This window comes from Tamandua tetradactyla, chromosome 10 (genome assembly GCF_023851605.1).
Source record: "Tamandua tetradactyla isolate mTamTet1 chromosome 10, mTamTet1.pri, whole genome shotgun sequence".
Taxonomy (NCBI): domain Eukaryota; kingdom Metazoa; phylum Chordata; class Mammalia; order Pilosa; family Myrmecophagidae; genus Tamandua; species Tamandua tetradactyla.
This window is the reverse complement of record NC_135336.1, coordinates 25,296,676-25,316,010: the sequence shown is the minus strand read 5'-3', so window position 1 is coordinate 25,316,010 and position 19,335 is coordinate 25,296,676. Positions and strand designations below refer to the sequence as shown.

Sequence of the window (19,335 nt, the reverse complement as noted above, 5' to 3'; positions counted from 1 at the left end):
AAGCTGCCACGTGCCTTGCCATACGACAAGATAAGGACCAAGGATTGCCTCCAGCCAATCCCAGCATGCTACAGTCTTCAGGGAGAAAGCATTGTCTTGATTTGGAATTTTTCCTAACCACAAAACTGTGAACCATTAAATTCCCTTTTTTTTTTTTTTTTTTTTACCCATTGAGTGGTGTTTGTTTGAATATCCCAGGAAACTAAATCAATTCCTATGAGAAAAAAGTGATACATGGAACATTTAAAACTTTGCCTTGGGTAGTCTCTTAGTCTGCCAGGTTTCTATGACAAATACACACAATAGGTTACTTAAATAATGGAAAATTACTGGCTCACAGTTTTGAGGTTAGAAGGCCAAAATCAAGATATTGGCAAAGTTTGCTTTCTCCTGGAACCTGTGGAGTTCTGATGCTGGCTGTCAGGAATTTCTAGGTCCTTTGACATGTATCTGTGCCTCTCATTGCATGGCAATATCTTCTCCTTTTGTCACCTCTTCTAGCTTCTTTTTATAAGGCCTCCAGTAAAACGGATTAAGACCCACCCTCATACAATTGGGCCAGGCCTTAACTGAAAATATCTTCAAGAGTCCCTATTCACTGATATTGTGAATTACTGATTATATATGTAGAAAGGAATGAGCACATGTTAAGAATGTTTGTGTTTCTTTCTTGTAATATATTTTTTAATTAATTAAAAAAAAGAGTCCCTAGTCATACAGCAATAATATATTATAATTAAGAACATGTCTAAATTGGAGTACATAATTCAGACTACCACACACAGACATTGTTAAGAGAAAGACAGATAAACTACAGACTGGGAGAAGATATTTGCGCATCACACATCTGTCAAAGGACTTTTATCCAGAATATGTAAAGAACTCTCAAAATTCAACAGTAAGGCTACAACCCAATAAAAAATGGGTAGAAGATCTGATCAGATAATCTCATCAAAGATCATACATAGATGCAAATAAGCACATGAAAAGATGCTCGATATCATTAGTGATTAGGGAAATGCAAATTAAAACCACAAATGCAAATTAAAACTCCACTCTTTTCCAGAGAAAAGAGTGGAGTAAGGGCATCCAGTACTTGCTCCTCCACAAACAGCTGGTGTACCAAAGGGAACTGACTGAAACAAGTGTTCTGGTGCTCCAGAGGCCAAGGGTGCACTGTAGAGCATCCTGGTAAGAATGGGACAAAGAGACTGAAAAACTTGCTCTGCAGCAGCTGCTGGAACCAGTTCCCCATTCTATTTTTTTTTTTTTCATTCCTATGGTGCCTACTCATTTTATTTAAAGGATAAATTACAAATTAAGGCACTCCCATATTGAGTACAGACATAGAATTCTGCACATGTAAGCTCTCTGGCTTGCTTATCAGAATGGTAGATAAGGACTTTCCATTTCCTTTAGATTTATAATGTGAGTTCCTCCATGTGGTATATCATCAGACCAATTACTCAGAGCTTTGCTATGAAGATGACATTCATAGGGGTTCTTTCCTAGATAAGTTTTTTTTTCTATTAACTGAAATAGTTCTGGTGATTAAAGGCACTACCATATTATTGCAACATTTCTTCAATATGTGAGTTCTCCAGTATGTTTAAAGGTTAAAGTTATGGCTGAAATCTCTTCCATATTCAAAATGTGTAGTATGAGTTCTCCCATTCTAACTAATGTCAGAATATTGACTGAGGGCTTCCCCACGTTGATGATATTCCTAGGTTTCTTCTTAAGTTTGAATAATTTCATGCTAAGGTTAGAAAAATTAAGGTGTTCCCACATAGATGGCATTCTTGTGGCTTCTGTCCACTTTACGTTCTCTCATGTTCCCTGAGGGCAGAACTATGGGCAAAAGCTTTCTCACAGAGATGACATCTGTGGGGTTTCTTTTGAGTCTGAGTTCTCTCATGTTGTCAGAGGGTAGAACAATGACTGAAGTCCTTCTCACAAGTATGGCATTCATAGGTTTTCTCTCCAGGTATGTGTTCTCTCACGTTGTGTAAGATTAGAATATTGACTGAAGATTTTCCCACATGTATGACACTCATAAAGTTTCATTCCAGTGTGAATTCTCTCATGTTGCTTGAGGGCAGAACAATCAACAAAACTTTCCCACAACTCTTTTTTTTTAATGCAATTTTATTGAGATACATTATATATTCACATACCATATAATCATTCAAATTTTACAATCAATGGTTCACAGTGTCATCATATAGCTGTGCATTCATCATCACAATTGATTTTTGAACATTTTCATTACTCTAAAAAAAAGTAAAAAAGAGCACCCAAAACATCCTATAGCACCCTCCTCCCACTATTCATTTATTTTTTGTCTTTTTTTTCATACTCCTTTATCCATACACTGGACAGAGGGATTATCACTCACAAAGTTTTCACAATCACACAGTCATAACTTAGAAGCACTATAGTTGTTCAATCATCTTCAAGAATCAAAGTTATTGGATTACAGTTCACCAGTTTCAGGTATTTCCCTCTAGCTACTCTAATAAATAAAAAACTGAAAATAGATATCTGTATACTTGTATTAGTCAGGGCTCTCTAGAGAAACAGAACCAACAGGAGATATCTGTAAATAAGAGATTTATAAAAGTGTCTCACAGAACTGTGGGGATGTAGGAGCCCAGAATCTGTAAGGCAGGCTGTGAGCTGACAGCTCCAGTGACGGTCCTCAATGAACTCCCCCGGAGAGGCTGGCTGGCTGAAGCAGAGAGATTCTCTCTTCTGAATTCTCCTTAAAATCCTTCAGGTGATTAGATTAAGTGTCGCTCATAGCACAAGATGCTCCCCTTAGTATGCCCCACAATTTCGTTCCTTCTTGCTGCTGCTCAATTGTTCACTATATGTATACACCACAGTTCCCCCTTCTATTCCTCAGTCAATGTACCTTTAGGCCACTGCCGTCCATTGCAAAACATGTACACTGCTGCCATAAACACCAGTGTGCAAATGTCTATTCGTGTTCCCCCTCTCATTTCCTCCAAGTATACACCTCATCTTTCACTCCTGAGGTGGGCTACCTCAGGGTCTGTTAGCTGCTGGCTGCTGAAGACAGAGAGAGACATGGAAGTCCTTCTCTAGAACACGCTGAGGCACACCATGATCATGGCTTTTGATTGGTGAATTCAGATTGCTGAGTCCAAGCTCTCTGCTGCTGTTTTAGACCATCCCAGACAGGGACTCCCAAGGGCATTGTTTCAACCCTGCCCCAAATGGAAGTTTAAAACCACGGTACCTATAGAAGGCTATGGGGAACAGTTTGCTGAAGGGTTCAAAAGCAATGGAACCCAGCAGCTAAGCCTAGCCCGCTGGCCAGGTTAAGAAAACACAGTTTGGATAGCTATAAAAAGGCTTTTGACATCTTTTTGAAGAGCTTTAGGGCTCTTTGAAGCTGGTCTGCAGTGCCCGCTTCATGGATCTATAGCCCTGTTTTCACTGGGAAGTGCTAACTTCAGAAAATCCTCTCCAGAGTGTCCCTTCTCCTACAATTTGCCCTCCAGGCAAAAGCAGTTAGTGGCAATGAAGTTAGTGTAAATAAAACCATGGTGGCAAAAGCAAACAGAACAGATCAGGATTCCCAGAGAAGGACCAGAGAAAGGAAGCTTTCTCCTGGGGATGAAACAATTATACAAATAGTGCAATCTTAAAAATTGAACTGCATATCCAGAGTAAGAATCAGACAAAGAAGAGTTGAAAATATTTTATTGGTTAAAGGCAATTCTAAAGGTCTAGAATAAGTTGAACACACTCCCAATCAAAATTCCAACAACCTACTTTGCAGAAATGGAAAAGTCAATTATTAAATTGATTTGGAAGGGTAAGGGGCACCAAATAACCAAAAATATATTGCAAATAAAGAACAAACTTGGAGGATTTGCACTTGCTGACTTTAAAGCATATTATAAAGCTACTATGGCCAAAAGAGCATGGTACTGGCATAAAGACAGGTATACTGACCAGTGGAATTGAATTGAGGGTTCAGAAATAATCCCTCACATTTATGGCCAACTGATATTTAACAAGGCTGCTAAATCCACTCAAATGGGACAAAATAATCTCTTTAACAAATAGTGCTGGGAGAACTGGATATCCATATCCAAAAGAATGAAAGAGGATCCTTACCTCACATCTTATACAAAAATTAACTCAAAATGCATGAAAAATCTAAATATAAGCACCAGGACCATAAAACTTTAGAAGAAAATGTAGGGAAGCATCTTCAAGATCATGTGATAGGCAATGGTTTCTTAGATTTTACATCCAAAGCATAAGCAACAAAATAAGCAACAAAATAAAAAGCAGATAAATGGGACCTCCTTAAACTTAACTTTTGCACTTCAAAGAGCTTTGTAAAGAAACTGAAAAACAGTCTTCTCAATGAGAGAAAATATTTGGAAGCCACATATGTGATAAGGATTTGATATCCAGAATATATAAAGAAATTCTACAACTCAACAACAAAAAGACAAACAACCCAATTAAAATATGGGCAAAAGACTTAAATAGACATTTTTCCAAAGAGAAATACAAATGGCTAAAAAGCACATAAAAAGATGTCCAACATCACTAGCTACTAGGGAAATGAAAATCAAAACCACATGAGATATCATTTCACACGTACTAGAGTGGCCACTATTAAGAAAAAACATAAAACTGTAAGTGTTGGAGAAGACGTGAAGAAATAGGAACACTGCTTCACTGCTGGTGGGAATGTAAAATGGCACAACCGCTTAGGAAGACATGTGGTGGTTGCTCAGGAAGCTAAGTGTAGAATTGCCATATGATTCTGCAATCCTGTTACCAGTGTCCATCAACTGATGAATGGATAAACAACATGTGGTGTGTGTGTATATATATATATATATATGGAATATTATTCAGCTGTAAGAAGGAGTGAAGTCCTGATGGTATGTAACAGTATGGATGAACCTTGAGAACATTATTTTGAGTGAAATAAGCCAGACACAAAAAGACAAATGATAATCTTATTGAGATGAACAAATCATAATAAGCAAACTCATACATTTAGAATATAGAATGTAGTTTATCAGGGGATAGAAAGGGGGTAGAGTATGGGGAGTTGATGCTTAATTTCTACATAGGTTGGTTGAAAATGTTTAGGAATGGATATTGGTGGAGGCAGCACATTATTGTGGGTATAATTAACAGTGCTAAATTATGTTTGTGAATGGGGTTGATAGGGGAAGTTTTGGGTTGTGTTTATTACTAGAAGGAATGTTATAAGATACAGCATGGGACTATATAACATGGTGAGCCCTGTTGTGGTTAATAGTACAAGCATAAGAATGTTCTTTTATGAATTATAACAAATGTATGCCACTATCACAATATGTTAATCTGGTGATAGACAGGAAAAAATATACCTAATGTAAACTATGGACTATAGTTAACAGTCATGTTTTAATATTCATTCATCAATTGTAACAAAGGCACCAAACCAATGCAAAGTGCCAATAATAGGGGTTATATGGGATCACTGCATTTTTTTTTACATGACTTTTACATAAACTTACAATTTCTCTAATTAAAAAAAAAATTTTTTTAAATCACAAGGAGATATCACTAAAACAACACTACACAAAACAAAACACACTGACAATTCTAAGAGCTGATCAGAAAATGTACCATTGAAACTCTCATATATTGCTGGTAGGAATACAAAATGGCAGTTTCTCATAAAGTTTAACAACCACTTACCATCTGATCTAGAAATCCCACTTAGGTATTCATCTTAGAGAAATGAAAACCTATAGTCACACAAAAACTCATGTGCAAATATTTACAGCAGCAACTTTATTCATAATTATTGAAGACTGGAAGCAACCCAATGTCCTTCAACTAGTGAACACATAAACTACTTTTGTTTTTTTGGTGTATAGTCCAGGAACCAAACCCGAGTCTCCTGCATGAAAGGCGGGCATTCTAACCACTGAACTATCCACACACCCAATAGATAAACTTTTGGACATTCATTCAAGCAATGCTACTCAGCAAAAAAGAATGAACTGTTGACACATGTACCAAAATGAATGAATCTCAAATACATTATTCTAAATGAGACAAGCCAGATCCAAATGTTACAGACAATATGATTCTATTTATACAATACTCATGAAATGACAAAACTACAAGGCTGCGGTCTCCAGAGGTAAAGGGAAAGGGGGGTATTTGATTACAAATATGAAAATGTCGAGGGAGTTTTATAGGATGATGGAACTGCTCTGTATCTTAATTTTGGTGATGGTTATATGACTTTATACATTTGTCATGACATAGAACTGTACATCAAAAAGTTTGAATTTTACTTACATGAATTAAAAAATAAATTAAAAAAGAATCAGCAGGGCATATCTGATTCATAATTGCCAGTGAATCAAATCAACATTTTTTTTTTTTTTTTACATGGGCAGGCACCAAGAATCAAACCCAGGTCCTCTGGCATGGCAGGCAAGCATTCTTGCCTGCTGAGCCACCGTGGCCTGCCCTAAACCAACATTTTTTAAGACCTTTTTATGAGCGGGGCTTGGCCTGGGGGTTGAGAGAAGCAAAGCTTCTTAATAAGCTTCTTTTCTCTATAGACAGCAACCCACTAGAAGACATAAACAAGTACACAAGTAGTTAATAAAGGACAGAGTAGGATATGTATTAACAAGGGAACAAGGAAGGTGTAAATAGAGAACAGTGGATGCTTACCAGGAGAATCCCAAGGCTCGGAGAACTGTAAGGCTGAGTCACAGCAGAGATGAACTGGATTATAAACCAGCTAAAAATATGATAGAAGAAATTTATAAGCACGGAAAAATCTTATTGATCATGGAGGGTGTGATAGCTTGAAGCTGTTATGTACCCCAGCAAAGGCCATGCTCTTTTCATCCACCCCTTTGGGGACAGACCTATTGTGGGTGGGACCTTTCGATGAGATTGTTTCAATTCCGATGTGACTCACCCCATTCTAGGTGGGTCTTAATCCTTTGCTGGAGTCCTTAATGAGAGGATAAAAAACAGAAAAGCTGAGAGAGAGCGTGAAGAGAGAGCAATGCCCAGAGGCTAACTGAGGACCCAGATACTCAGAGTGAAAGCCACTGGGATCAGAAGCTGAAAGCAATGGAACCCAGGAGCTAAGCACTAGCAGATGCTGGCCATAGGCCTTCCATGTGACAGAGAAACTTCAAGTGCCAGAAGACTTTCCTCAAAGAAGGTATTGTCCTGATGCCTTAAGTTGGACATTTTCATGGCTTCAGAATTGTACATTTGTAAGTTAATAAATCTCCATTATAAAAACCAATTCATTTCTGGGATATTGCTTTCAGGCAGCTTTAGCAAACCAAAACAGAGGATAAGGTAATAAAAGCAAACTCTAAACATAATGAGATTTAGAATTAAGTTGCGTTGCCTTTAGATTCCCTAAGAAATTTCTTTATCGCTTCCCCAACTTCTACAGAAGTAGTTCCCTCTTCTGAGAACTGTAGGCATAACTTATTTTCTAGTGCTTTCTTTGCTTTATTGCCCTGGCAGATATTATGTGTGTGTGTGTGTTTTTCAAATTGGAGGTTTGTAGAAATCCTGCATCAAGCAAGTTTATCAATGCCATTTTTCCAAAAGCATATGCTCATATTTTGTCTCTGTGTCATATTTTGCTAATTCTCACAATATTTCAAATATTTTCATTGTTATTATATCTGTTATGGTGACTTTTGATTTGTGGTCTTTGATGCTACTATCATAATTGTTTTGGGGCACCACAAACTATGCCCACATGAAACAGTGAACTTCACTGATAAATGCTATGTGTATTCTGACTGCTCCACTGAACTACCATTCCCCTATCTCTCTGCCTCTTCCCAGACCTCCTTATTCCCTGAGACACAAGAATACTTAAATTAGACCAATTAATAAATAGCCCTAAATGGCCTCTGCATGTTCAAATAGATAGAAGAGTCACACATCTCTCAATTTAAATAAAAAGCTAGAAATGGAGGCTGCTGTTATGCAAAATTCAGTGAGATGATGCTAGTTAGATAGTATTAATTGTCATGGTTTGCCAACCCCCAATCAACAGCACTCCTGTTGCCTCTTAAGAACACCTAGGGCTCGAACTAATACTCTATACATGTTTCATGCACTAGGTTTGCCTTCCTGGAACATATAAATTCCCAGAAGGCTCCTAGGTCAGATAAATCTTGAAACCCAGAGGAACCAGCTTCTTCAGGTTTATCAATTAATTACATCCCTCTGTCCTTCAGTGTGGACACCCCTTCTTAACATGAAAAAGTCAGAACAGGCATTTCCCAATACAGAATGGGAGGATTAAGGGAAAAGGAGGAGATATAACAGAGAAAATGGGATTTAACAAGTGAGTATGGTTACTGATTCACTATATTAATATTCCTTCTAGCCTCCAGTGTTTTGGAACAGTTATAAGGAAAAATCTGAGATGATGGAATGGTAGCCCATGACAAACTCTGGGATCTATTCTGTAACTACTTGTTGAATTGTGCTTTAAAAATTATTGCTTTTTTTCCTTTACTTTGTATATATGTTATGTTATACAATAAAAACTTTTTAAAAAGTCTATGCTGATACTTAGTGAGGAAAGCACATCCCAAAACAAGGTAGGCCAAAAGCTAGACCTCTTGTTCCAAACAGTTAGCCAAGTTGTAAATGCAAAGGAAAAGTTCTTGAAGGAATTTAAAAGTTCTACTCTAGTGAACACAAGGATGAAGAGAAAGCAAAACAGCCTTACTGCTGCTATGGAGAAAGTTTTAGTAGTCTGGATAGAAGATCAAATGAGTCACAACATTCCCTTAAGCCAAAACCTAATCCAGAAATGCCTTTAATTTCCTCAATTCTGTGAAGGCTGAGAGAGATGAGGAAGCTGTAGAGGAAAAATTTGAAGCTAACAGAGGTTATTGGTTCTTGGGATTTGAGGTAAGAAGCCATCTTTATAACATAAAAGTACAGAGTGAAGCAGCAAGTGCTGATGTAAAGGTACAGCAAGTTATCTGGAAGAACTAGCTAAGAAAATTGATGAAGATGGCTACACTAAACAATAGATTTTCAATGTAGATGAAACAGCTTTCTATTGGAAGAAGATGCCATTTAGGATTTACATAGCTAGAGAGGAGAAGTCAGTGCTTGGCTTCAAAGCTTCAAGGGATAGACTAACTCTCTTGTTAGGGGCTGATACAGTTGGTGACTTTAAATTGAAGCCAATGCTCATTTATTTATCATTCTGAAAATCCTAAGACCTTAAGAATTATGCTAAATCTACTATGCCTGTGCTCTATAAATAGAACAACCTGGATTATAAAACCATCTGTCTACAACATAGTTTCCTGAATGTTTTAAACCCATTGTTGGGACCAACTGCTCAAAAAAAAAAGATTATTTTAAAAATATTACTGCTTATTGACAATGCCATGGTCACCCAAGAGCTCTGATGGTGATGTGCAATGAGATTAATTTTTTCATGCCTGCTAACAACATTCATTCTGCAGTCCATGGATCAAGAAGTCATTTCGATCTTGAATTCTTATTATTTAAGAAATACATTCCATAAGACTGTAGCTGCCATAGGTAGTTATTCCTTTGGTGGATCTGGATAAAGTAAATCGAAAACCTTCTGTAAAGGATTCACCAATCTAAATGCCACGAAGAACGTTTGTGATTCAGAGGAGGAGCTCAAAATATCAACATTAGCAGGGGTTTGGAAGAAGTTGATCCCAGCTCTCATGGATGACTTTGAGGGGTTCAAGACTTCAGTGGAGGAAGTAACTGCAGATGTGGTGAGAATAGCAAGAGAACTAGAAGTAGAAGGTGAACCTGAAGATATGATTGGATTGCTGCAATCTCATGATAAAACTTTAATGGATGAAGCATTGCTTCTATGGATAAGCAAAGAAATTGGTTCCTTGAGATATTATTTACTCCTGGTGAAGAGGCTGTGAACATTGTTGAAATGACAACAAAGGATACAGAAAATTACATGCACTTGTTTGCTACAGCAGAGGCAGGGTTTGAGAGGATTGGCTCCAATTTTGAAAGAAGTTCTACTGTGGGTAAAGTGTTATCACATACCAACATATGCTACAGAGAAATCTTTTGTGAAAAGAAGTCAACCAAACCAGCAACCAGCACCCTGATCAGTCAGTAGCCATCAATGTTGAAGTAGGACCCTCCATCAGTAAAAAGATTATGACTTGCTGAAGGTTCAGATGATGGTTAGCATATTTTAGCAACAAAGTGTATTTAAACTAAGGTATGTACATTGCTTTTGTAGATATAATGCAATTGCACACTGTTTTACTTTCCCTGACTGCTCCAATAAATGTCCTCCAATGGTTTGGCTTAAAAATTGGAATTTATTTGCTCACAGTTTGAGGGGGAAAATGTTCAAATCTTAGTGTCATCAAAGTGAGGCTTCTTCCTGAAGACTGTGGTGCTCTGGGGTTTGCTTGCTGGTGATCCTTGGTCCTTAGCCCCTCTGTCACAGGACAATGTACATGGTGACCTTGCTTCGTCCCTCATTCTCTTTCTAATTCTGTTGAATTTCAGCTTCTGGCTGTTCCCTGTGACCTTCTCTCTTTTTTTGAATCTCATTCCCCCTATAAAGGGCTCCAGTAACAGAATTAGGACCCATTCTGATTGGGCTGGGCCACACCTTACATGAAGTAATCTCATGAAATGTTCCTATTTACGATGGGTTCAGATCCACAGGAATGGATTAGATTTAAGAACATGTTTTTCTGGGGTACATATAGCTTCAAACCACCACGCACACTTAATAGACTACAGTATAGTGTAAACATAGCTTTTATATGCATGGGAAAGCCAAAAAATGTGTGTGACTTGCATTATTTGCCTTATTATGGTGGTCTGGAAATGAACCCACAATGTCTCTGAGGTATGACTGTATTGTTGGAGTAAAAGGCAGGTTTTCCATAAAGGGAATATGAAGGTTTTTATTAGGAGATAGCTCTATCCCTCCTGGGTATTGGGGAGTCACCTGGTAGTTAGATCATAAAGAAAAGGTTGGTAGAAAAGTGGTATAATAAAAATTCTCCACTTATAGCATCATGTGTCTAGGCAATGGTTCCTAAAGTATTGTCCTTGGACCAGCAGCAAAGCATAATTTAGAAATTTGTTAGAAATGCAGGTTCTCAGATTTTAACGCAGTCCCACAAAATCAGAAACTGAGGGTTTGCTAAGAAAACTGTTTAATCAGTTCTCCAGGTGATTCTGATGAATGTTTGAGAAGTTTGAGACAATGCCAAATATGGATGCTAAAGCACTCAAACATATATTCGAATGTGGTTATTAAAAGAGGAAATTTTAGGCTGTATATATGTTTTTAAAAAAAAAGAACCATGGGGCTATACAACACAAATAGTGAACCCTAAGGTAGACCATGGACTATAGTTAATAGTACAATTATAGGAACGTTTTTTGATCAATTGTAACAAATGTACCACCCCAATGTAAGTTGTTAATAATAGGGTGGTATATGGGAACTCTGTATTTCATGCATGATTTTTTTGTAACCCTACAATTTCTCTAATAAAAATATTTTAAAAATTAAAAAAAACAACAACTGAATGCTCTGTTTAACTCTTGTAACCAGGTAAAGCTGATAACATAATCAACTTTTACTGATCCTATCACCCAGACCTTACCAGACCTAACTGAAGACTCTCTCCTGACCAATGAATAACTGAACCTGTAACCAAACGCGAGCATTCCTATTGTCTGGGTTTGTCCTATCCAGAGCAGTAATTTTTAATGCTTCATTAGCATATCCACCGTAACCCTTGATTTCCCCTTTTAAAACATTAAATTCTGGCTTCTCCCCCTCAGCAAACTAATCAGTGAATTTTATCTTACCAGCATTCTCTTGTCTGTCAGAAACAAAGCAAAAACTCTAAACTCTGCTTCCTTTTTTAATTTTGAAGCTCTGGTTGTCTTTGTTTTATTCTTTTACTGCAAGTGACTCTAGGATATCAATTTTGCAAGTTTCCGTTTTCATTCTTGGACAAGCACTTTAGAATATTCAGGAGACCTATACTGGAATCCTTGTTCCACCCAAATGGTTGAAGGCTTTGGGCAAGTTACTCAATAACTCTGATCAGTTTTCTCATCTGTAAAAAGCCAGGAGAGGAGATCCAAGATGGCGTCTTAGTAAGGTACATGCGTCTTAGTTCCTCCGACTCCAAATCAACTAATAGGTGAACAGAAACAGTACAAAACAACTCCCGGGGCTACAGCAGGGAATGGACACACAGCGTAACCAAGTCTGGGCTGGCTAGTCTGACTGCGAAACTCAGCTGCGGTGAGTGAGATCCCCGAGCGGCGGGCGATTTCCCGAGCAGCCACAGCTGCGGCGGTCCGAGCTAATCCCTCCCTCCTTCCGGGGCTGGCTGAGAGACTCGGAGAGACAAGCTTCCCAGCCAAGGCGGCCGGTGCCACACTTTTGCGGGCGGCTTCGAGTCCGCGACTACAAGTCTCGGATCAGAGGGCTATCCAAAGTCTGGGCTGGCAAGTCTGATTCCGAGTCTTGGCTGCGGCGAGACCCCCGAGCGGCCGCAGCTGCGGCGGTCCGAGCTAATCCCTCCCTCCTTCCCGGGCCGGCTGAGAGTATCGGAGAAGTAAGTTCCCCAAGCCGAGGCAGGCGGCGCCCTTCTTTTGCGGGCGGCTTCGAGTCTCGGCTTTAAGTCCGCGGCTACGAGTCCCGGATCAGAGGGCTATCCAAAGTCTGGGCTGGCTAGACTGACTGCGAGACTCGGCTGCAGTGAGACCCCCGAGCGGCGTGCGATCTCCCGATCAGCGGCAGCTGCGAAGGTCCGAGCTACTCCCTCCCCCCTTTCCGGGCCGGCTGAGAGTATTGGAGAAGCAAGTTTCCCAAGCCGAGGCAGGTGGCACCCCTCTTTTGCGGGCGGCTTCGAGTCTCTGCTTCGAGTCTGCGGATACGAGCCTCAGATAGGAGGGCTATCCAAGCCGTGGAAGCCCCCCCCCCACAGGAGGCTTCCTGGTCCGGTGGGGAATCCCCCAGGCCCGCTGCGGCCCGCAACCAGCCACAGGGTCCCCTCAAGCCGCGGCAGCTGACGCCCCCACCACGCGCGGCCCCTGAACCAACGGAGAGATTTGGATCCGAAAGCCCCAGGTCACGGAGATCGGTGACTGGGGGAGACCCATTCCAAACACTTGAGACAAACGTGTGCCACGTGCGCCACGTACTGGGCAAGATAAGAAAAACAGATCCCAGAGATTTCACAGAAAAATCTTACAACCTTGCTGGGTCCAACACCCAGAGAAATCTGAATAAATGCCCAGACGCCAGCAGCAGAAGATAACTGTCCACGCTCAAAAGATTGAGAATATGGCCCAGTCAAAGGAACAAACCAATAGCTCAAATGAGACACAAGAGCTGAGACAACTAATCCTGAATATACGAACAGAAATGGAAAACCTCTTCAAAAATGAAATCGATAAATTGAGGGAGGACATGAAGAGGACATGGGCTGAACATAAAGAAGAAATAGAAAAACTGAAAAAACAAATCGCAGAACTTATGGAAGTGAAGGATAAAGTAGCAAACATAGAAAAAATAATGGATAGTTACAATGATAGATTTAAAGAGACAGAAGATAGAATTAGTGATTTGGAGGATGGAACATCTGAATTCCAAAAAGAAACAGAAACTATAGGGAAAAGAATGGAGAAATTTGAACAGGGTATCAGGGAACTCAAGGACAATATGAACCGCACAAATATACATGTTGTGGGTGTCCCAGAAGGAGAAGAGAAGGGAAAAGGAGGAGAAAAACTAATGGAAGAAATTTTCACTGAAAATTTCCCAACTCTTATGAAAGACCTAAAATTACAGATCCAAGAAGTGCAGCGCACCCCAAAGAGATTAGACCCAAATAGGCGTTCTCCAAGACACTTACTAGTTAGAATGTCAGAGGTCAATGAGAAAGAGAGGATCTTGAAGGCAGCAAGAGAAAAACAATCCATCACATACAAGGGAAACCCAATAAGACTATGTGTAGATTTCTCAGCAGAAACCATGGAAGCTAGAAGACAGTGGGATGATATATTTAAAATACTAAAAGAGAAAAACTGCCAACCAAGACTCCTATATCCAGCAAAATTATCCTTCAAAAATGAGGGAGAAATTAAAACATTCTCAGACAAAAAGTCACTGAAAGAATTCGTGACCAAGAGACCAGCTCTGCAAGAAATACTAAAGGGAGCATTAGAGTCAGATACAAAAAGACAGAAGAGAGAGATATGGAAAAGAGTGTAGAAAGAAGGAAAATCAGATATGATATATATAATACAAAAGGCAAAATGGTAGAGGAAAATATTATCCAAACAGTAATAACACTAAATGTCAATGGACTGAATTCCCCAATCAAAAGACATAGATTGGCAGAATGGATTAAAAAACAGGATCCTTCTATATGCTGTCTACAGGAAACACATCTTAGACCCAAAGATAAACATAGGTTGAAAGTGAAAGGTTGGGAAAAGATATTTCATGCAAATAACAACCAGAAAAGAGCAGGAGTGGCTATACTAATATCCAACAAATTAGACTTCAAATGTAAAACAGTTAAAAGAGACAAAGAAGGACACTATATACTAATAAAAGGAACAATTAAACAAGAAGACATAACAATCATAAATATTTACGCACCGAACCAGAATGCCCCAAAATACGTGAGGAATACACTGCAAACACTGAAAAGGGAAATAGACTCATATACTATAATAGTTGGAGACTTCAACTCAGCACTCTCATCAAGGGACAGAACATCTAGACAGAAGATCAACAAAGAAATAGAGAATCTGAATATTACTATAAATGAACTAGACTTAATAGACATTTATAGGACATTACATCCCACAACAGCAGGATACACCTTTTTCTCAAGTGCTCATGGATCATTCTCAGAAATAGACCATATGCTGGGTCACAAAGCAAGTCTTAACAAATTTAAAAAGATTGAAATCTTACACAACACTTTCTCGGACCATAAAGGAATGATGTTGGAAATCAATAATAGGCAGAGTGCCAGAAAATTCACAAATACGTGGAGGCTCAACAACACACTCCTAAACAACGACTGGGTCAAAGAAGAAATTGCTAGAGAAATTAGCAAATACCTCGAGGCGAATGAAAATGAAAACACAACATATCAAAACTTATGGGACGCAGCAAAGGCAGTGCTAAGAGGGAAATTTATTGCTCTAAATGCCTATATCAGAAAAGAAGAAAAGGCAAAGATTCAGGAATTAACTATCCATTTGGAAGAACTGGAGAAAGAACAGCAAGCTAACCCCAAAGCAAGCAAAAGGAAAGAAATAACAAAGATTAGAGCACAAATAAATGAAATTGAAAACATGAAAACAATAGAGAAAATCAATAAGGCCAGAAGTTGGTTCTATGAGAAAATCAATAAGATTGATGGGCCCTTAGCAAGATTGACAAAAAGAAGAAGAGAGAGGATGCAAATAAATAAGATCAGAAATGGAAGAGGAGACATAACTACTGACCTCACAGAAATAAAGGAGGTAATAACAGGATACTATGAACAACTTTACGCTAATAAATACAACAATTTAGAGGAAATGGACGGGTTCCTGGAAAGACATGAACAACCAACTTTGACTCAAGAAGAGATAGATGATCTCAACAAACCAATCACAAGTAAAGAAATCGAAGCAGTCATTCAAAAGCTTCCTAAAAAGAAAAGTCCAGGACCAGATGGCTTCACATGTGAATTCTATCAAACATTCCAGAAAGAATTAGTACCAACTCTCCTCAAACTCTTCAAAAAAATCGAAGTGGAGGGAAAACTACCTAACTCATTCTATGAAGCCAACATTACCCTGATACCAAAACCAGGCAAAGATATTACAAGAAAAGAAAACTACAGGCCGATCTCTCTAATGAATATTGATGCAAAAATCCTCAATAAAATTCTAGCAAATCGTATCCAACAACACATTAAAAGAATTATTCATCATGACCAAGTAGGATTCATCCCAGGTATGCAAGGATGGTTCAACATAAGAAAATCAATTAATGTAATACACCATATCAACAAATTAAAGCAGAAAAATCACATGATCATCTCAATTGATGCAGAGAAGGCATTTGACAAGATTCAACATCCTTTCCTGTTGAAAACACTTCAAAGGATAGGAATACAAGGGAACTTCCTTAAAATGATAGAGGGAATATATGAAAAACCCACAGCTAATATCATCCTTAATGGGGAAAAATTGAAAACGTTCCCCCTAAGATCAGGAACAAGACAAGGATGTCCACTATCACCACTATTATTCAACATTGTGTTGGAGGTTCTAGCCAGAGCAATTAGACAAGAAAAAGAAATACAAGGCATCAGAATTGGAAAGGAAGAAGTAAAACTATCACTGTTTGCAGACGATATGATACTATACATTGAAAACCCGGAAAAATCCACAACAAAACTACTGGAGCTAATAAATGAGTACAGCAAAGTAGCAGGTTACAAGATCAACATTCAAAAATCTGTAGCATTTCTATACACTAGCAATGAACAAGCAGAGGGGGAAATCAAGAAACGAATCCCATTTACAATTGCAACTAAAAGAATAAAATACCTAGGAATAAATTTAACTAAAGAGACAAAAGACCTATACAAAGAAAACTACAAAAAACTGCTAAAAGAAATCACAGAAGACCTAAACAGATGGAAGGGCATACCGTGTTCATGGATTGGAAGACTAAATATAGTTAAGATGTCAATCCTACCTATTGATTTACAGATTCAATGCAATACCAATCAAAATACCAACAACTTATTTTTCAGAAATAGAAAAACCAATAAGCAAATTTATCTGGAAGGGCAGGGTGCCCCGAATTGCTAAAAACATCTTGAGGAAAAAAAACGAAGCTGGAGGTCTTGCGCTGCCGGACTTTAAGGCATATTATGAAGCCACAGTGGTCAAAACAGCATGGTATTGGCATAAAGATAGATATATCGACCAATGGAATCGAATAGAGTGCTCAGATATAGACCCTCTCATCTATGGTCATTTGATCTTTGATAAGGGAGTCAAGCCAACTCACCTGGGACAGAACAGTCTCTTCAATAAATGGTGCCTAGAGAACTGGATATCCATATGCAAAAGAATGAAAGAAGACCCATATCTCACACCCTATACAAAAGTTAACTCAAAATGGATCAAAGATCTAAACATTAGGTCTAAGACCATAGAACAGTTAGAGGAAAATGTAGGGAGATATCTTATGAATCTTACAATTGGAGGCGGTTTTATGGACCTTACACCTAAAGCAAGAGCACTGAAGAAGGAAATAAATAAATGGGAACTCCTCAAAATTAAACACTTTTGTGCATCAAAGAACTTCATCAAGAAAGTAGAAAGACAGCCTACACAATGGGAATCAATATTTGGAAACGACATATCAGATAAAGGTCTAGTATCCAGAATTTATAATGAGATTGTTCAACTCAACAACAAAAAGATAGCCAACCCAATTACAAAATGGGAAAAAGACTTGAATAGACACCTCTCAGAGGAGGAAATACAAATGGCCAAAAGACACATGAAGAGATGCTCAATGTCCCTGGCCATTAGAGAAATGCAAATCAAAACCACAATGAGATATCATCTCACACCCACCAGAATGGCCATTATCAACAAAACAGAAAATGACAAGTGCTGGAGAGGATGCGGAGAAAGAGGCACACTTATCCACTGTTGGTGGGAATGTCAAATGGTGCAACCACTGTGGAAAGCAGTTTGGCGGTTCCTCAAAAAGCTGAATATAGAATTGCCATATGATCCAGCAATACCATTGCTGGGAATCTACTCAAAGGAATTAAGGGCAAAAACTCAAACAGACATTTGCACACCAATGTTTATAGCAGCGTTATTTACAATTGCAAAGAGATGGAAACAGCCAAAATGTCCATCAACAGACGAGTGGCTAAACAAACTGTGGTATATACGTGCGATGGAATATTATGCAGCGTTAAGACAGGATAAACTTATGAAGCATGTAATAACATGGATGGACCTAGAAAACATTATGCTGAGTGAGTCTAGCCAAAAGCTAAAAGACAAATACTGTATGGTCCCAATGATGTGAATCGACACTCGAGAATAAACTTGGAATATGTCATTGGTAACAGAGTTCAGCAGGAGTTAGAAACAGGGTAAGATAATGGGTAATCGGAGCTGATGGAATACAGACGGTGCAATAGGACTAGATACAAAAACTCAAAAATGGACAGTACAATAATACCTAATTGTAAAGTAATCATGTTAAAATACTGAACGAAGCTGCATCTGAGCTATAGGTTTTTGTTTTGTTTTGTTTTGTTTGTTTTGTTCTTATTATTATTACTTTTATTTTTTTTCTCTATATTAACATTCTATATTTTTTTCTGTTATAATGCTAGTTCTTCTAAACCGATGCAAATGTACTAAGAAACGATGATCATGCATCTATGTGATGATGTTAAGAATTACTGATTGCATATGTAGAATGGTATGACGTCTAAAAAAAAAAAAAAAAAATGGTCAGCACAATACTGCCTAATTGTAATGTAATTATCTTGGAACGCTGAATGAAGCTGCATCTGATCTATAGTTTTTTTTTTGTTTGTTTTGTTTTTTTTTCTCTTATATATTTTTGTACTTTTTATTTTTATTTGTGTTTTCTCTCTGTGTTATCACTTTATTTCTTTTTCTGTTGTAGTGCTATTTCTTTCTCTAAATCGATGCATATGTACTGAGAAATGATGACCATACACCTATGTGATGATATTAAGAATTACTGATTGCATATGTAGAATGGATTGATTTCTATTGTTGTGTTAGTTAATTTTTTTAATTAATAAAAAAAAAAAAAAAAGCCAGGAGATAATTATCTCTGGCCACCTCAATTGACATAATGACTGTGAAGTTGCTTAGTAAAGCAGAAAGTGGATACACATGTAAGCATTATTATTATCTTGTGAACTTTTCTCAACAGTGTGCTCAACACCCTTAGTTTTCTTTTCCATTGTCATCAGAGCATGCCAGTGAAAGCCTGCTGCCTTGACATGACCTCGCCACAGGTCAACCATCATTGTTTTGGAATTGCTCTGGGAGAATGGAAGAGCAAAAAATATTCCAGCCTGACAGATCATGGATAAAAGCATTAGATGATTACAAGAATGTATTATAGACTTTCCATCAGAACATGAAAATGACATCACAAAGTCA

General features: G+C 38.2%; 1 long non-coding RNA gene across 2 annotated transcripts in view; it reads right to left on the bottom strand.

Annotated features, from left to right (window-relative positions):
* LOC143647838 (uncharacterized) overlaps positions 1–12,166 on the bottom strand; it is a 38,352-nt gene extending 26,186 nt beyond the window's left edge. For both annotated transcript variants that reach the window (XR_013158204.1, XR_013158203.1), the window contains exons 1-2: positions 11,932–12,166; positions 6,745–6,814 (exon numbers count right to left, since the gene is read on the bottom strand). This is a non-coding gene — a long non-coding RNA (uncharacterized LOC143647838). The remainder of the gene's footprint in view (positions 1–6,744; positions 6,815–11,931) is intronic.
* Between the last annotated feature and the right edge of the window lie 7,169 nt (positions 12,167–19,335).